The sequence below is a fragment of the Canis lupus genome, chromosome 8 (genome assembly GCF_048164855.1).
Source record: "Canis lupus baileyi chromosome 8, mCanLup2.hap1, whole genome shotgun sequence".
Taxonomy (NCBI): domain Eukaryota; kingdom Metazoa; phylum Chordata; class Mammalia; order Carnivora; family Canidae; genus Canis; species Canis lupus.
In genome coordinates, this window is record NC_132845.1 from 19,564,659 (window position 1) to 19,585,377 (window position 20,719).

A 20,719-nucleotide genomic window follows, 5' to 3' on the forward strand; every position below is an offset into this window, starting at 1 on the left:
TAATATTATACAAAGACATTTATTGAGAGACCATGATTTGTCCTTTCCCTGTATTACCACAATTCCATCCTCACAACTGATGAAAACACTATTATCCTCTTTCCTCAGTTGAGAACATTGAGAGTTTAGAGGGATTAATAGACTAAGATGAAACAGCAGACTGAACACATACCCACCACTCTTGCTCCCTCCAGAAACATTCACTTTATTTAAGTGAGTTAGGGTGAACAGGAGAGGGGGCAGTATTTTTGCAAACTTATAAAAACACAGAGAATGGTAAATGACTGAGCAGACCCCAGAGTGCTGTATCTCAAACTGGTGTTGGGGGAAACAGTGAACCAACATAATTCATAAAGCAGAAAAATGAGATTCACTCTTTGGGGAAGGATTGGTAACAAAGTCCTTGACCTGGGGACTCAATGTACAGTTCAGAGCATGAGTTCTGCACTGAAAACGGACTTCTCTCCTTGGCTCCCAGAACACTGACCGTCAGGCATTCCCCCTCCAGGCAGGAGATTGCAGGAGTGTCTGCAACCCCACTAGAGTCTGACTAGTGCAAGAGAAAAATTCTAAAGACACTGACGCTAGAGGTTCTCCAGGAAACAGATCTCTCTACAGGGAGGTCACATTAACAAGCTGAGCTCATGGGCTTAGAGCCACCAATCCATCTTAAATGATATGCAAGATTGGCAGAGCTCAGAATATGTGGTAGTACTCAATATTGGCTGGAATATAGAGAAACAGACTCCCTCCTACACAACTGGTGAACATGTAAATTGGCGTAACCTCTTTGGGAAGCAATTTGACTATACGTTTCACAGCAATTTAACTGCCAGGAATTTATCCTTCAGCAATTTCACTAGCAATTTACTTGCAAAAATAAGCCAAGATATATATGCAAAGATGTTCACTGAAGCATTGTTTATCACAGAAACTGAAAGAAAAACAACCTAAATAGCTACCAGCAAAAAAAAAAAAAAAAGGTCTATACACAACCATTAAAAACAATGAAGTAGATCTATACGTATTGATAAGCATGATTTCCAAGGTATAATGAAAAGTGAAAACAAATTACATTCAGAAGAGTAAATAGTAATGTACTACCTTTACAACTGAAAATATGTATACATATTTATATTTATACACACATCTGCTCTTAGATGTTTTTACAACGTGCCTTAAAAATTAAAGCAGCCAAACTACATGAAGAGACTCACTGAGCAACACTACGGATGAGATATGACAAAATTATATAAATTAGTATAAATGGCTCAGATAAGAAAAGAATGGCTTTCAACCAATTAAAGCTAATATAAACAAACTATAAAATATCAAAGAACACTCCACAGTCTACCTGAGGCTGATTCTTTAAAATTGTAGCAATGTGGATAAGGGAAAAACTCCAACTCAGTTAACCTAGGAAAGATTATAAATCATAGTAAATAATATTTGCTACAACAATGAAATCAGGAAAAGCAAATTCAAGCTACATAAGCTACATGGAATGGAAAAGAAAATTCAAGCTACATAAGCCCTTGCATGGAATGTAAAACATTCAAAGCTCAACTCATTTTCCTGTTGCCTAAATGTCCTGTATTTGCAGAAACATTCTCCATCACCTTGACAGTTTTCTTTTGTATACAAATTTTATTTACCTGAATTATTAATGCTGCTTTTGTTTGTGCCCATATCTTAATTTTCCTCTCTTCATTCACCTGTCATGAGTGTTATGATTCACATTTCAGGAGATGATGAACAAAATATTTCTTTGGGAAACTGGGGAGTGTCACCAATGTTTTTGTACTGGTAAGAGATTATTTTGTTTCCCAGTTTTTTAAAAAATGAGCATTTCTCCTTTTTTTATAAACTGTCAGTCACCGAAATTACACTTTAAGCTGTATTGAATGGATAAAAGATAGACTTTAAAGTATGGATTGTGTGTCAGACAAGAAAATATAGGACATAGAGACTCCAGTGAGCAAGCAATTCACAATATGAAGTATGTACCTTCAGGAAAAATTCTTCAGGCCAGTCATAACAAACAGCAATTAGTAATGTTCATGAGAGTATTATTTTCGTTGTACAGCTAAAATTTTCATATGTTTCCTAGCATCACCCTATGTAGTACACAATGTTTAGGCTCAATACCTATTTGATTCAGCCAGAAGTTTTGTTGAAGTAAAAGTTGTGGACGGAAATCTTCAAGAGTTGAGATTATAGCAAGATGAACTACTCAACTGTCATTGAGAAGGAGGGGACAATTAACAGCCTTCCAGATCCCCTTAAAAATGTCCTTGTAGTTTATTCTGTTTTATTTTACAATAAACTAAACTGTAATTACTGAAAAGGAAGAGAAAGCAAATCAGTCTTTTTTGCAAGAGCTCCTTGCAACTCTGTAAGGAAGACAAATACCTCACAATTCCCACAGAAATTGCAAAGATTCAGTTGAGATATTAGAAGACCATATGTACAAACACCCTATGATTTCAAACAGACAAGCTCATTGGGAAGAAATAAGTTTTGTCTTTGATTTCTTTTAGAATGATAAAATGAAAGGGACAGTAATACATATTTTAAGCCCTGTGAATTCACAATGGGGCTTTAGAATAAAGAGGTAAAAACCTTTGAACTAACAAAGGTCCATCACCATGCACTTTTATTCTCACAAGCAACTTGTGAAGGAAATTATGCTAGATGGAGGGACCAGCTGGCTCTTGCCACTACACCTTTAGTAACATAACCCATTTCCAGACGGTATCAATCTAGCCAGAATGGACCATATCATTGACTCCTGTTGGACCTCTCCTTTTATCACATAGACCTGTTTTTAGTGCAATGCCCTGTGAAAGCATTCACTCACTGGCTTACATCTGAGTGTCTCTTTGTACTAGCCCAAAGCCTGAAGTCTACAGACTGCATTAAGTTGATTAAAGTAGTCCCAGAGACTACCTAGGCTTTTACACTACCCTTAGATTAAAGACCAAAAAAAAAAGCCTCATTCTTCTGAGGATGTTTCAGTTTTGGTTGGGGAGGTAATTTGGATGAGGTGTTGGGGTTTCTGGCATTTTTTTTTCCTGGTTTCATTTATTTTCTCTGTAATTTTCAAAGAAGTCAACAAAAATACAAAGGCTCTTATGTCAGAAAAAGAAAGAAGGCTTTTATTGCAAATGATTTCTAATTACTCCTTTGTTCCAAAAAGACAGCTGTTACAGCTGCTGAAACAAGAAGCCATCACTATGTCCTAATGAAGCATTCCTCTTGGGCCCTGGGGAAAGTGCACTATGGAAGTATCAGTGAGTTCCCTAAATGTAACTGGATGGAAATGGTTCCTTAGTCCAATTCAAAACCTAAAGGAAAAACTGGAGGTCACAAAATCAAATAGTCTGTATGTGACATAATCATAAACCCACAAATGAATCCAGAAGATGAATTGGGACACAGCACAGTTTGAGTGTCTGTTTTCTAGCATGCTGGAAAAGATAAAGTATAGCAGTTAAAACATGGGGACAGGAGTTGAACCCCTGGGGCTATCTGAATAGCTTCACCAATGGCCTTGGGAAAGTCACTTAATCTCAAAAGCTCAGTTTTCTAACTATAAAAATGAGATAATTACAGTATCTACCTTGTTGGACTACAAAAGAAAAAAAAAAAAGACCTTAAGAGAAAAGGTATCCTAACTATTTAGCATGATTCTTGGCATGCAGTAACACTCAATACACCTTAACAATTACTACTATTCTATATGAAATATTTTCTGCAGTTCAACAAAGCAAATTTAGAAGTAACATATGGTATGGTTTAAGTCACTAGGCTTAGCTCCAAACGATCTGGATCTTAATCCTGGCACTGACATTTATTTGTGGTGTAACTACAAGCCAGTTTTGTTGGGTTTTTTTTTTTTTTGGTTGTTTGTTTATTTGTTTTTAAAGATATTATTTATCTAGTTGAGAGAGAGAGAGAGCAGGAGGAGGGGGAGAGGCAGAGGAGGAGTGAGAAGTAGACTCCCTGCTGAGCAGGGAGCTCAATGTAGGAATCGATCCATGGACCCCAGATCATGATCTGAGCCCAAGGCAGATGCTTAACTAACTGAGCCACCCAGGCACCCTACAAGATGGTTTTGAAGCCTCACTCACTCCCTTCATCTATAAAATGAGGAGTTACACTAGATTACAGATTCGTGAATCCAAATGCCTTCTCAGCACCATCACTCTATATGTTCAAAACTGAATTACTGCTCTTTCCCCAAATTCTGTTCTACTCAGCCAGAAAATAACTTTTATTCTCTTTTCGAGCCTCAAGTCTCAATAAATTTCCCCATTTCAGTAAATCACACGTGATTTACCTGGTCCTTCAGGACAAAAACCTTGAAATCATCCTTGATACCTCTCTTTTTTCCATATCCCATACCAAATCCAATAGCAAGTCCTATTTGCACCAACACATATCCAGAATTTGACTACTTTACCTTACATCAACAGCTGTCTTTCTAGTCCGTGTCATTACCATCTCTGACATGGATTACTGCAATAGCCTCCTCCCAGTTGGACTGTACCTTTTACAACTATGAAATATTCCTCCTATCACTAATAATGCTTTTTACCTTAAAGGTCTACTTTCTCTGATATCAGTAAGGTTGAAAAAGCTCTTTTGATTAGTGCTTTTTTTTAATTTTTATTTATTTATGATAGTTACACAGAGAGAGAGAGAGAGAGGCAGAGACACAGGCAGAGGGAGAAGCAGGCTCCATGCACCGGGAGCCCGACGTGGGATTTGATCCCGGGTCTCCAGGATTGCGCCCTGGGTCAAAGGCAGGCGCCAAACTGCTGCGCCACCCAGGGATCCTTGATTAGTGCTTTTAAGCTTATCTTTCTCCATCTTTTTACTTTCAACCTTTCTATATCCTCAAATATTTGCATTCTTTATTCTCTATAAGCAGCGTATACTTAGATTTTGTATTTTTACCCAGTCATACAATTTGACTTCTACATAGAGACATTACAACTGATATCTCAGACATTTAAAGAATTATAAGAGCTGCTATGTACAACTTAATGCCAGCAAATTAGACAATCCATGAGAAATAGAAAAATTCTTAGAAACATACAACTTAGCAAAACTGAATGAAGAACTAGAAAGTCTAAATAGACAATTACTAGTATGGACACTGAATCAGTAATCAAAAACTCCCAACGCAGAAAAAATAACAGAACAAAATGGCTTCACCAGTGATTTTTACCAAACATTTAAGGAATTAACACCAATCCTTCTTAAACTCTTCCAAAAAATTAAAGAGGAAAACTCATGACTCATTTTATGAGGCAAGACTTATCCTTATACCAAAATCAGAAAGGACACAACTAGAAAAGAAAACTATAGACCAATATCCTCAATAAACATAGATGAAAAAATTCTCAATAAAATGCTAGCAAACTGAATTCAGCAAAAGGATCATTCACCATGATTGAGTAGGATTTATCCCTGTGATGCAAGGATGGTTCAACATATGAAAATTAGTCAACATGATACATCCCATTAATAGAATGAAAAAGAATCATACGGTCATCTCAATAGATGCAGAGAAAAAAATTTGACAAAATTCAACATCCGTTCATAATAAAAACTCTTAACAAATTAGGCATAGAAGGAACATTTCTCAATATAATAAAGGAAATGTAACAAGCCCATGGCTAATATCATGCTAAATACAGTGAAAGAGGGTGGGGGTGAATGGGTGATGGGCACTGAGGGGGGCACTTGACGGGATGAGCACTGGGTGTTATTCTGTATGTTGGTAAATTGAACACCAATAAAAAATAAATTTATTATTAAAAAAATAAAAATTAAAATAAAATAAAATAAAATAATAAATACAGTGAAAGATAAAAGCTTTTCCTCTAAGACCAAGAATAAGACAAAGGTGCCCACTCTTACCACTCCTATTCAACATAGTACTAGAAATCCTACGTAAAGCAATCAGGAAAGAAAAAAATAATAAAAAGTATCAGAATTATAAAGGAAGAAGTAAAATTGTCTTGATTGGCAGACAACATGATTTCATACACAAAAAAATCCTAAAATCAGTAGCATTTCTATATATTAACAAAATTTCTGAAAAAGAAACTGATCTCATTTACAATAGCATCAAAAAAATACTTAGGAATAAATTTAATTAAGAAAGCAAAAGATTTCTAGCCTAAAAACTGTAAGACATTGGTCAAAGAGGGGCTCTTGGGTGGCTCAGTTAGTTAAGAATCTGCCTTCAGCTTAGGTCATGATCTCAGGGTCCTTGGGATGAAGCCCTGCATCGGGCTCCCTGCTCAGCAGAGAGTCGGCTTCTCCCTCGGCCCCCCTCTCCCTCTAACCTCTCTCTCTGCCCCTTTTCCTCTCCCTCTGTCCCTCCCCGTTTGTGCAGGTGAAAGAAATTGAAGAGACACAAGTAAATGGACAAGTATCCCATGTTTTATGAATTGGGAGAATTAATATTATGAAAATATCACTACTACTAAAAATGAATAAATTAATAAATAAAATATCACCGCTACCAAAAGCCATCCATAGATTCAGTGTAATCTCTATCAAAATTCCAATGGTATTTTTTATAGAAGTAGAAAAACAATCCTAAAATTTAGAACCACTGACCCTGAATTGGCAAATAAATCCTGAGGAAAAATGAACAAAACAGGAAGTACCATACTTTCTGATTTTAAGCTATACTATAAAGCTATAGTCCTCAAAATAGTATGGTCCTGGCATAAAAACTGACAAACAGAACAGGAGACCAGAATCAAAAGCCCATAAATAAATCCAAGCATGTATGGCAAATTTATATTTGATACAGGAAACATGAATATTCAATGGAGAAAAATAGTCTATTAAAAATGGTCCTGGACCACTAGAAACAACGAATACCCGCCATTTGCTTCAACATGGATGGAACTGGAAGGTATTATGCTGAGTGAAGTCAGTCAATCGGAGAAGGACAAACATTATATGGTTTCATTCATTTGGGGAATATAAGAAATAGTGAAAGGGATTAAAGGGGAAAGGAGAGAAAATGAGTGGGAAAAATCAGAGAAGATGACTGACTATGAGAGACTCCTAACTCTGGGAAACGAACAAGGGGTAGTGGAAGGGAGATGGGGTGACTGGGTGACGGGCACTGACAGGGGCACTTGATGGGATGAGCACTGGGGTGTTATGCTATATGTTGGCAAATCAAAATCCAAAAAAAAATATACAAAAAGAAAAAGTAGTGGATATTCATGTATAAAAAAACTGGATCCATAAATTATACCACTCACAAAAATTAACTCAAAATGAATTAAAGAATTAAATATAAGATGGGAAACCATGAAACTCCTAGAAGAAAACAGAAACAAAGCTCCCTGATATGAGTCTTGGTAATGTGTTTTTGGATATGACATCTATCTGATGATTGGTTAATATCTAAAATACAAATAACTCATACAAATCAAAGCAAAAAAAAAACAAAAAACAAAAAACAAAACCACAAACACAGAAACAGAAACAACCCAATTTAAAAATGGGCCAAGGACCTAAATAGTTCTCCAAAGAAGATACAGGAAAACCAATAGGAGCAGTAAAAGATGCTCAACATCACAGTCATACATGTTAAAATACACGTTAAATACAAACTAAAACCAGAATGAGATATCACCTCGTATTTGTTAGAATGGCCATCAAAAAGACAAGAAATAACAAATGCTGGCATGGATGTGAAGAAAAGGTAGATTACTATTGATGGGATGACAAATTGGTACAGCCAGTATGGAAAACAATAGAGGATCCTCAAAAAATTAAGAATAGAACTACCATATAATCTAGCAGTTCCACTTCTGGAAATATATCCAAAGGAAAAAAAAGAAAAACACTAACTCAAAAAGATATCTGAACCTCCGTATTTATAGCAGCATTATTTATAATAGCCAGCCATGGAAACAACCTAAGTGTTCACCAATGAATGAATATGAAATATTATTCAACCATAAAAAATGAGAAAAACCTATCATTTGTGACAACATAAATGGACCCTGGAGACATTGTGCTAAATGAAATAAGTTAGACAAAGACAAATTCTATATAATCTCAGCAATATGTGGAATCTGAAAACAAACAAAACAAACACAAATCAAACTCATAGAAAAAGTGATCAGGCTTGTGGTTACCAGAGGTAGGGAGTAAACTGAAGGAGAATTGAAGGAAGGTAACCAAAATGCTTCCCGTTATGAGATAAATAAGGACCAGGGGTGTCATGTACAATATGATGACTATAGCTCACACTGCTGTATGATATACAAGAAAGTTGCTGAAAGAGTAAATACTAAGAGATCTTATCATAAGAAGAAAATTTGTCCCCTTAATTCTTTTCCTCTTTTTTTCCTTTTATTCTATCTATTTGAGAAGATGGATGTTAACTGAACCTTCTGTGGTAATCATTTCACAATATATGTAAATCAAACCATCATGCTGTATGTCTTCAATTTATACAGTCATGTGTGTATTATTTCTCAATGAAACTGGGGGAGGGGGAGAGATGCTATTCCATTGTCTTCTGACTCCCATGGCCTAAATCAAGAAGTCAGCTGAAAGTCTTGTTGATGTTCCTTTGAAAATAATGTCTTTCTCTGACCTAATTTAAGACTCTATCTATGGATTAGTTTTTAAGCAGTTTTATATATGAGATCCAGGTATCATTTTCATTATATTTATCCTACTTAAATCTGTAGGTAGATACTTTGAATAGTTTTGGAAAATTGGTAGCCACTAACTCTCTGAATATTACTTATACTTTATTCTCTCCTTCTCTCCTTCTGGGACTTCAATTACATGTCTTTTTCAGAATGTCCCACACATTGCACTTATCTGTTTTTGTACTATTTTTCTCTCTGTGCTTCTGCTTGGGTATTTTTTATTGGCTTGTTTTTCAATTCCAAAAAACCATAAGGTCTCCAGATCATGTCATCTGCCCATCAGAAAGGCTTTCTTATCTCTGGTAATAGCAAGAGCAGCTATTGGGGGAACTAATCTTTTCTTTTCTTTCCTTTTTTAATTTTATTTATTTATTTGATAGACCAAGGGAGGGAGAGACAGCAAAAGTAGGAGGAGCAGCAGAGGGAGAGGTAGAAGCAGACTTCCCACTGAGCAGGGAGCCAGACACAGGGCTTAATCCTGGGACCCTGAGATAATGATCTGAGCTGAAGGCATATATTTAACCAAATGAGCTACCCAGGCACCCCCTGGGGGAACTAATCTTTTCAAGCCAACCCAAGATTTAGCTGGGTTGCCACTGTGATGAGGTTTTGGTAAAATCCAAACTAGTTCTCTTGATCCTGTTCCTAGGGCATGAATTCCCAGAGCTTTTAATCATCAATGTTGGAGGACTTTGATATCCCCAATCTGAAAGTCTGAGATAGATTCAGTTCTGCAAAGGTTTACAACTTAGCCCTAGCATTCTACTCCACACAGCTTCAAATGGGGCAAATGTCTTCAAGGAAAGATCTCTATATGAAGATTAGCTATGTGCCTGAGATTCCTTAAATTTCCCATTTTGTTATTCAAGTGAGCCCCCAAAAAGTCCAAATTTCTGCTGGTTTCTCTGGCTCTATGGAATGATCTGCCAAAAGACAGGTCTGGATTTTCAATCTTTAGATACACCCAGATTTAGTTAAGTATCCCAGATGAAAAGTACCTGTGGATACTACTCTTTCTAGGGAATTCATCTCTTGCCCATTTTGCTTTTGGGCTTCCTCCCCTAGAAGGATCTTTGTTTTCCAAGAATCATGAGACTAGGGATCCCTGGGTGGTGCAATGGTTTAGCACCTGCCTTTGGCCCAGGGCACAATCCTGGAGACCCGGGATCGAATCCCACGTTGGGCTCCCAGTGCATGGAGCCTGCTTCTCCCTCTGCCTGTGTCTCTGCCTCTCTCCCTCTCTCACTGTGTGCCTATAAGAAAGAAAGAAAGAAAGAAAGAAAGAAAGAAAGAAAGAAAGAAAGAAAGAATCATGAGACTATGATATCTCACTCTACTTTTCAGAAGCTTTCAAACTAGCTCCTTAAGCTCCTGTGAAGCCTCAAAACTTAGCAAATGCCTTACAGTGAAAACTGGCCATGCATCTGACATCTCTTGGATTTTGTCACTCTAGACCCTCACAATTACTAAAACCTTTATTTCCCCCAGAAGTAGCCTTCACCCTGGGCCAAATTCTGATCCTTAGGCCATGTCTAAGTCACTAAATGCCCTGGGATGGCGAAATGGCCCTAATCATAATCTCCCCTCTCTGAAACAGTAGTCCAATTGGTCCTGCTCATTCCTCCCACAGTTCTCAGGTGCTTTTTACATAAAGAGTTTTTAAATTCATCCAGCTTTTATAATTGTCTTCAGCAAGAAACACTGCCTTGCCCCAATCTATGGCATCAGGCTCAGAAGTAGAAATCTACAAAAATCATCTAAAAGTCTTTGCTGCTTCTATTCTGGCTACACTGTAGGTTATTTGCCACACAGAAGCCAGGATGATTCTTTTAAATCATAAATTAGATCATGTCACTGCCTCTGCATTTATAATAAAGTCCAAGCTCTTATCATGACTCCAAGGACCTAAATGTTCTTGCCCTGATAGCTTCCTAACCTCATCAACTTATATGCTGCACTCTGGCACAGTGAATAGAACTTGACTACTAGATATACTTTGTGGGTAGGTGTTCCAAGCCTTCTAGTTAGTTATTCCTCAAGTGTACATACTGGAAATCCGTTCCTGTCCCCTGTCCCATTCTATCCCAGAATATATCCTCTATGAGACCAGGGACTTTGTCTACCTTGTTCAACCACTTTACTCCCAGCACCCAAAACAGTCTCTGGCCATATCACAGGCACTAGATAAATATTTACTTAATAAATGAATACAAAATTGAAGCCACTTTGGCTGAAAGGTAGCCAGGGTTCTGATACCATGACTAATTACCTCCTCTTTACTGCCAATGATAACCTAAATAATTCAGAATTAACCATGTATTTTTAAATGAAAGTTTAATTAAACTCTTAGAGGAACACTGAAACATATCCAAAGCAACACGGAGTCCCAAGTATCACAGTTTAGAAATGAAATGGATCACTAAGATTCCTTTTAGTTCGAATAGTCTAGCCAAAAATAACATGTTAGAAGAAAAAATACAATTGAATATCCTAAAATGATTATTTCGCTGATACTCTTTTGGGGGGACAAGTAAGATGTATGTCCTTAGATGCCATAAAATCAAGAAAAACAATGTACTTACTTTATAGCTCCAACTTATTTTCTAATGAAATCTTTTTTATTCAGTGTCAAGTTTTAGAAACCCAATGGAAATTAGTTGTAGGCTTCTCTCTGAACAAAAAGGACACTCTTCTCCAGAATGCATCAGAGTCTAGATAACTACATATGCTTGTGGTAATTTCGCATGTGTAGCTTACATTTTTGCAGTTTTGCAGTCTGGGTTCCTTAAGAGCTTAGGCACAGAGTTATATATATTTCATTTGTGGGTGAAAAGGGAAAAAATAAAGTATTTCCACTGACCTATGCTCTACTTTCCTACAGATAAAAAAGGACTTCATGTTTATGGAACTTCACAAAAGTAATGACTACATAAGGTCCAAACAACTCTAGTCCCTGAAAAGAAATGCATTTCATCAAAAGAGGTCATTAGTAATCATTCACACAGACCTGGTATTTTCTTCCCACCTCTACAAAAAGATTCAATTTGTTCTCTCTCTGTGTGCAACTTCCCATTATTCCTCAGGACAAGATTTCCCTGAAGTACCAGCTTAGAAGACACAGAGCTGTTAGGTACACCTTTGGTACCTATCTCTTTCCACCACAATACATATCTTTCAAGATTCCATTGACCCAAGTAGGATATGGTTTGGTTTATTTACTTAAATAAAGTAACACATAAAAAATGAAACATTACAAAGACAAAATTTAATCAAGCTAACACTTAAAATGATTAATTACCTCTGACTATGGAAAATTTGGGGACAACCTAAATCCATGACCAGAAGGCAAATTATGGGTGAGATAATGCAAAATTTTTGGTGTTATTCTTAGCTCACCTTTACAGTAACATCATCAAATATTATTATAATACCAATCATAGCCCAGAACCAATACCATATATCTAAAAGAAAAAAAAATCAAGGTAATTTGAGATTTATACAAGTTCTACTTACTTTTTACAATTAACTTTGCATTTTTAACTCCCAAGTACTCATGTTATAGATGAGTAATTCTCAAATAACAAAACACCTGAGAATTTTTCATGACTAATACAACTCTAATTGTATTCTAATTGTCTCTGTTTCTCAGAGACAAAGACAATTTCTCTTCAAATTAGTCTTTAGGATTCAGATAGTTAAAATGCTTCTTATTTCTGGGATCAAAAGTGAAAATACTTTTGTCTCCAGATTTTTGAGGAGCATGACGACCAAATAAACTAGAACTGTTACTTCTCATCTCTGAGGTTTAACCTATAATTCAGAAGTTTCAAGTGGTGGCCAGGAGACCAAATCCAACACATAAATTTATTTGATCTATAAAGTGATTTTTTAAAAAAAATTGAATTCATTGAATTCCTCTAAGAGTTTAATTCATTCATTCATTTAAAAATCAAGAAATTTCACTTTAAAAATCCAGATATTAAAAAAAAATCCAGATATCCAGATTTTCTTGAAAAAGACCATATAGGCCCAAGTAGAATCAGCCCAAGTAGTAAGTGGGGCTGACATCCAGAACACACTTATTTGCTGTGCCAAGTCTATATCCACAAAATATAGGAGTGCCTTTATCTAATTTGTACAGTGGCACTATACAGCCTAGAATTATACTAACTCAGGGCCTTCATTCTCACATGGCAGTAATCACCTGGAAGATTTAGACAAAGAATCTAAGTTTAAATTACGCCAGTCCTCACCACACCTTATTATCCTCCTGCTTTGCTATGTTAGGAGATCTACCTGGTTTCTATCTAGACATTTGATTTCTATTTAGATATTTCTTCAAACTTACTAGACTAGAAAGCATAAAGCATGAAGGTAGGATCATGTCTACTTTTTATTATTCTCTCCCCAACACTAGCACATAGTAAGAACTTTAAACTTCCCAGTAGAATAAATGAAAAAATAAAATGACTTTCCATGTTGCACCAGAAGTTAGGAAAAGAGCAAACTCCTTCTCACTCCTTAATCCATGGCATGCTTTTCCAACATGAATCAGAAGATACATTAAAATAGAATCTTATGTCACATGAAAAGACAATGAAATACACACTTGAACAGTGTATACAAAATTAAACATTTGCTTTGTATTGACATTGATTTTCCTGGGCAATTAAACTGTATAATATCATGATGCATTAAGTCAAAAACAGAGAGGGTCCAACCATCCCTACTACCAAATAGATGCATAAGGAGGCTATTAAGAGCTCAAACTCAGATCACATGATTCAGAAATCCAGTAAAAGAGCTACCAACTGTCACTTTTCAAGTGGCCCCAGGAAGAATTTTAGGGTGATAGATGACTAAAAGATATATTTAAAGGTAAGAATTTGGGGAGTCTAGGGATGTCCCAAAGGCAGTCTTAATAACAGAATGGGCCAACAGCACAGTTCAGTGACTCTTGAACATGGTCTCCTCTTTAAAATAAAATGAAAACACACTGATACACCCAGAAGACTAACTTACTCAATTGTCCTCCTGTGGACAGAAATACACTGAGACTTTGGCAGGGTTTTCTCAATGAAAAAAATTAAGTAGTTGACACCTTCTAGTTAGCCAGCTTGAATTTAAAATGTAAAAGCAAGTGAGATTTGTCTTTCCTAACTCTTTCTTTGAAAACATACAAACTGGTACAATATACTTTAGTGACCCAGGTTCCCCATTTTTATATTTGTGCAACTGGAAATGGGATGCTACCTCTATGTGTGTAATGTAGCACAAAAGTATGATCACTGAGGCATACAACCAGAATGTGTCAGTTCAGAGGGGGAAAAAATCTCCCATCTCTGGCAAAATATTTTACACTAAAAACTATAGCTATTCCGATGCAAGACTTACTAAGTGACATACCCAGGGGAATAAGTAGCTTCATGTTGCAATAATAATAATAAGATCTGGTTTGCACAAGGACTGGTTTGATCTCTCTTTTTAAAGAATAATGAATTTTTTTTAGCTGCTCAAAAACTGGGTAATTTGTGATCATATATTCCCTAATATGGAAGGTTCCAGTGGCTTCACTTTAATCACCTAGGTCTTATGCTGTTGAAAAAAAAATGTATTAGATGTTGCTTTGATACATAAATGCTTTCTTTTTTTAAAAAAAGAGAGGAGATTTTTCTATTTCTACCAGTGAAAAGGCTATGAGCAGAGCTGCCATTCGTTGACTCCTGTTATTTGAGTAGGTGCCTGTAAAGGGCCAGGTGGTGTTTATGCAGATGACTGAGCAAGTTACAATGTGTTCTTCCTTTTGGATAAAACATTAGTGTATCAGATGTGACAAATCAGATGTTCATCTTCCGCACTTCTGCATTATTTTACATTGAGAATTAGATGATGTGCTGGCTTAGCTATTTGCTTTTGTTTTTTTCTTGAGAATGAGTTCATAAATAAAGTTCTCTCTACACTCTGCATAATCACAGTCTCACAGAATAGCTAACTGGCTAGGTAATATGATAATTACAGCCATACCTATCTTGCATTGTACAAGAGAAAAAGCACGTGTTCTGGGTAACAAAAAGCACACCATTCATATCCTTTAAGAACTATTTAACATATTATCCACTCCCATACTCTTATTGTCAAGGAAAAATGTGATCTTCTCATCTTGACATCATGGGGTGAAGCACCTGATGCTTCAATGTCCACCTAGGAAATTAGCATCTACTGAGCACCAAAATGCAAGGTTCAAAACCATTCTCCACTGTACACAAAGCAAACACCTACTTCCAATCCAAAAGGTATGCCTCTGGTAGAAGACATAGAATTTTTAAATCAGACTTTAAAAGAGTCCCCAAATCATTTTTTTCCCAAATCATTTTTAAATATACTGATAACATTTTTACCTACAGAGACAGCATCGCCCCCACTTGGCATTACCATGCTTTCAAACCACTCCAACCTCCTCTGGCTACTTTCCACACTACCATTTTGTCCAAGAAAAGACAGCCAGAGATTCCCCATGAACACAGATTTCCAAAAAATAACAAGTGAAAATTTACATTATTTGGTGTAGTTGATATCTTTATTTTGAGAGCTCCAGTTATGAATCAGAACACCACTGTGTGGCTAGTGAGAAATTAGTAGATTAAGGTAAGTGAATAGCTTAAAGACTCCTAAAAGTTCTATTAATGCTCTTAATTCATACATCCATTCAACAAATATTTATTGAGTTTCTATCATGTGCAGTTCAAGATAAGACCTTTTTAACCAAGGGACCAATGAAAGAGGGGTTTTGAATACCAGAAGAGAAATATAGAAATACCAGAAGAGAAATATAAGTAGACCAAGGAAATTTCAGAGTGTAGGTGGGATCACAGAAGGATTTATAGAAAAGACGTTTTTTGTTGGACCTTGGAAGATGAATAGGCTCTAAGACATAAAGAGTGGTTGGAGACGGATCCCTGGGTGGCTCAGCAGTTTGGCGCCTGTCTTTGGCCCAGGGCGAGATCCTGGAGTCAGTCCCGGGATCGGGTCCCACGTCGGGCTCCCTGCATGAGGCCTGCTTCTCCCTCTGCCTGTGTCTCTGCCTCTCTCTCTCTCTCTCTCTCTCTGTGTGTGACTATCATAAATAAATAAAGAAAAAAATCTTAAAAAAAAAAAATCTTAAAAAAAAAAAAAAAGAGTGGTTGGAGAAAAAGAGGGACAGGAGGAAGGGATCATAATTCCACACAGCTTAAGTAATGTATTACCACTATGTGGCCACTATTAATAACAATTTCATTATTTAAAGGAATGATTAATAATAGCTCATGTATTTTATAAAATGTATTTGGTATATTTTCATGTTTTACGTATTTATTACTAAAATGTTGATCTCTTAACATATTTTGGTACATTTAATATATTTATTTATTAATAACTACTTATATACTTATTATTATTGGATAATAATTTATGTATTTTAGCAATACTACCTATCATAATAGCTCCCATTTACAAAGCATTTTTGTGTGTGTGCCATGCACTATTCCCAGCTATATACCTGCTAAGTAAATTTTCACAATGATCCTGTGTGGTAAGTACTATCAGTACTCCCATTCTACAAATAGAAAAGAAATGGAGGTTAACTAACTTGCCCAAAGTCACTACAGGAATGTGGAAGAACTGGGATGATGCTCTACTATCACAAGATTGGCCTTGCCATATGGCCATCTCACAATATGACAGCTTACTTCTCTCCAGTCCAGGAGAATCTCTCTCTTCAGAGTGCTAAAACTGAGTCCTATATAATCAAGGAAGTGAGGATCCCATGGCCTTTGCCATATAATGTAACTGAATTAAGGGAGTGACTATCTCATCATAAAAATAGCCCCATTCATGCTCAAGAGATGAGGATTATACAGGACACATCCACCAGGGAATCTTGAGAGCCATCTTAGAATTCTGTTACACTGTCGCAGAGGCAGATATTGGAAGAAGGACTGATGTGGAAGTTATTTACAAAGACGTTTTCTAAGCAAAAAACAGAAAGAAATGGGGAAGTGGGCGGAGAAGTTAAAGGAGCCAATCAAGGATCCCAATACTCAGCAAAGTCTCACAAGGGATAACTTTAACTCAATTCTGCCAGGGAGCTGTGCAGTTTAGGTTACACCTAAGGGTGTCAGATCAGGAATGAGGGAGCTGAAGTATTACCTCCCATCTCAATTGGCCATTGGTAATAGGACTATGCATCAGGGATGCAAATTCCCAGAATCTTCAAGGTGTCCACAGGCAAACTAGACACTCAAAGCCTAAAAGCAGCTTTCTGACATAACAGTGCAGGTGCTGGCTGTCAAAAGTGAAAACCTCTGGGATCAACATGAACAAAATGGCAAAAGGATCTGAGGAAATAGTAGGGGAGCGTTAACATCATCTGTTACATGAACTTTTGATAAAAGTTTGTAAATATCAAAAGTACATCATTTTGTTGTAAAAGAAATCACATGAATGTAATAAATTGTTTAATGCAACCATGTAGACTTCTGGTTTTGGCAAAATGATAAACTAAGTTAATATGGATGCCCCCTCACACACATATATATACACTATAATAATATATAAATGCTGAATAAATCTGGAAATAAGTTGAGAAAAGGTGATTCTTTAAACCTCTGCATGAAACCTTGAACTCACTCTCAATCTGAACATGCATGAAATCTACCAGAATCAGCACAGCAAAGGCTTTGAGAACTGAACTATGGTGTAGACCACCAGGGAAGGTGCACAAACTGTGAAAACCAGAATAGCACTGCAAACTCTTTGAAAACTAAACTGACATTCTAAGCCCACAGAAGCCAGGTCAGGACTTGAGGTCTAAATTTCCTAGTGATAATTGCTTGCTTTAAAAAAAGAGAGTAGGAGGAGGAGGAAAAGGAGAAGAAGCAGAAGCCATTCTCCAAATTTTAACTGAGCCCAGAATCTTATAACATAGCATTCAAAATGACCAAGATACAGTCCAACATGCAAAGAACTAGGAAAATGTAAACAACTGGAAAGAAGAGGCGATCAACAGATATCATCACTCAGAGGACCCCAAATATTGAAATTATCAAACAAAAAAAGCTATGGCAGTTATTAGAACCATGCCACCTCAAGTAAGGGCAAATAATCTAGAAACAAATGGAATAATAGGCATTTTTAGCAAAGAAATAGAAACAATAATAAGCACTAAATGAGAATTCCATAACTCAAAATTACAAGAACAGAAATTTTTTAATTCACCAGAAGACCTCAGTAGTAGAACAGAGAAAAAAAACAGAGTCTAGTAACTTGAAGACAGATCTATAGAAATGATCCAATCTGAATAAGGGGAGGGGGAGTTAAATAATAAACAAGGCTTTGTATTGGAACAATATCAAAAGGTATAAGATTTATCTTGCTGGAGTCCCAGAAAGAGAGGAAAAAGAAAATGGTCCCCCAAAATATTTAAATAATGGCTGAAAATGCCCCAAATTTGGTGAAAGACATAACTTTGCAGATCCAAGAATCTCAGTGAACCACACCAAATAAGTTTAAAGAAAACCATACCCAGACATATAATTAAAATGCTGAAAACTTTCCCCAATTTTGCTTTCCTCGCCCTTCACAATGTCTTCTGAGAGAATCCCACAGAAAACCTCCACATATAAATCTCAGTGTCTCAGAGCCTGTTTCCTGGGGAACCCCACCTGTGATATAGTAAAATTAAGTTTACCCCTAGAGAGGGAGAGGGGAGAATGGAATTTGGAGCATGAATAGGAATAAAGTTCATAGGCTTAATCTGGGTATCAGTTATAGTGTTTTATTTTTTGTATGTTTGAAATATTTTATGAATTCTAAAAACATATCTATGTCTCCAGCAGAAATTGTGATACATATCATGGTAATTTAAGCCACATATTTCTGCCAGTCATGTAGTAACTTTTATAAAATTCATACTATATAATGTAGGTAATAATCTGACCCAAAGGTGAAAAAAATCTTTAAATACTGAGATGTCAAGTGAAATAACCTACATGTACTTGGCTCATTTTTTTTTTCTTAAAGTTGCTTGTAAAAAATATTTTTTAAAGTCTAGAGAGAAGAACAATTCTACAATAAAAACAAATATTCTATTTCCACAAGACCAAAATGATAAAGACTTTTTTCTAACAGAGTTTCTTTTCACTAGTTTTTTTAATAGCAATATGAAAGAATAATAGTATCAAAAAGAAGTTCAGGCAGCCCCTGGCACCTCAGGTCTCGGCCGTGCACACACCAGTAGTCCAGCTGTCCAGTCTTTAGCATACTGGTCAAAAAAGGAACCAGCACATCAAATACCAGCTCTTCAAATTTAATTTCATCTTCTGGCTTGCCAGGATTGCATTCCTTGTCATTGGACTTAGTTCTGAATTGAATCTGAAGCCAAGAGCATCTTGGAGCAAGAAAATCATCATTCCAGAAAGCTTCTACACTGAAATATATATTCTGAATGCAGCCGGTGCCCTCAGGATGCTGGTGAGTTTCCTGGGCTGCTGTGCAAGAGCCCCAGTGCATGCAAAGATTGTTCTTTGGCTTCTGCTTAGTGATATTTGCCATTGAAATAGCTGCAGGCAACTGGGATATTCCCACAAAGATGAGATGATTAAGTCCAGGAGTTTTACAAGGATACCTACCAAGCTGAAAACCAAGGACAAGCCCCAGCAGGACACTAAAAGCCAGCCACTCTGCATTGAACTGCTGTGGTTTAGCTGGAGTAGAACAATTTATCTCAGACATCTGCCCCTAAAAGGATTTACTCCCAAGCATCCCAGTGAAGCCTTGCTCTGAGGCCATCAAAGAGATCTTGGACAACAAATCCCACATCACTGGTGCATAGGCATCGGGATTCCTGTGGCACAGGCTTCAGTATGTCCCTGTACAGAGAGGAGCAGAGAGCCGAAGAGCAGAGACATCTAGAGTAAGTGTGTGCCCCTAGGCAGGAAAGTCTACCCCTGGGGAGATGGTTGATTATTTTCTTTGGGTTTTTTGGGGGCGGGGGGGGGGTACTAACTTTAATATTCATTCTGCATTTTCAAACAAAAAAAAAGTATCCTGTGTTTGTCTTTTTAATTCTTTATTCAATATTGGTAGTCGTAGTTGCTTTTGGGTTTTTTTTTTTTTTTTGCTTGTTTTTGCTTATCAGGTTAAGCAGAAATCCTACAATGAAAGGTACTTTATTTGCTAGAGTTTAGACAAAAGATGTTGTACATGAAGAGAAGGGTTTTGACTTGGCATGGATTTTTAAATGTCTATCACATTTAATCAGGTTGTAACTTATGTTGAAGATAATGTCATACATAGTGAAAGATAATGACAAGAAGTTTATATTGCATTTTTCATATATTATTTCATTCTATCAATAAAACGTCTTTAGTTAATGAATCTCCATGTTGTTGCATGGACACCACAGAAATTGAGCTGTAATTTCATATCCCTCACTACTTTACATACTAGCCCTCTGGACCGTTCCAACTCTAAAATGGCAATTCTAAAATGGAAAACTGCTATCGTATAACTTGACAGAATTGAAGAAGCCATTGGCCATGTGAATCATCAGGGGACAGAGTCACCCTCTGCTCCCTCACAGGTTCCAAAACTAGCTGGGGACCCTGGGAAGAGCCTGCTTGGTGAGAAATTTCTTTTTCTCTTTCTAATGTGCGCACACGCACACGCACATGTGCCTTCAAGTTCACAAGCCTGCAGCAGAGTGGGTGTGGAGAAAGGAGACGATCTCTAAAAAGCTATATATAAAAGTTCCAAAAAACCAAAAAACAAATCTCCCCACAAGGAATGAACCTCCAGGAGCGTAGATATATGGAGTAAAGGACAGAATAAGCAAAAATCTGTTTGCAGAATAGATTAAACATCAAAAAGAAAAGAAGAGGCAAAAAAAAAAAAAAAGAAAGAAAAGAAAAAGAAACCTCTCCTCAGAGTAAAACTTTTTGTTTAGTTCTTATTTTTAATGCTTTCCCACA

At 36.6% G+C, this 20,719-nt stretch overlaps 1 pseudogene; it reads left to right on the plus strand.

Moving 5' to 3' along the window:
* LOC140639153 (CD9 antigen pseudogene) overlaps positions 1-19,581 on the plus strand; it is a 35,889-nt pseudogene extending 16,308 nt beyond the window's left edge.
* The last annotated feature ends 1,138 nt before the right edge of the window (positions 19,582-20,719 follow it).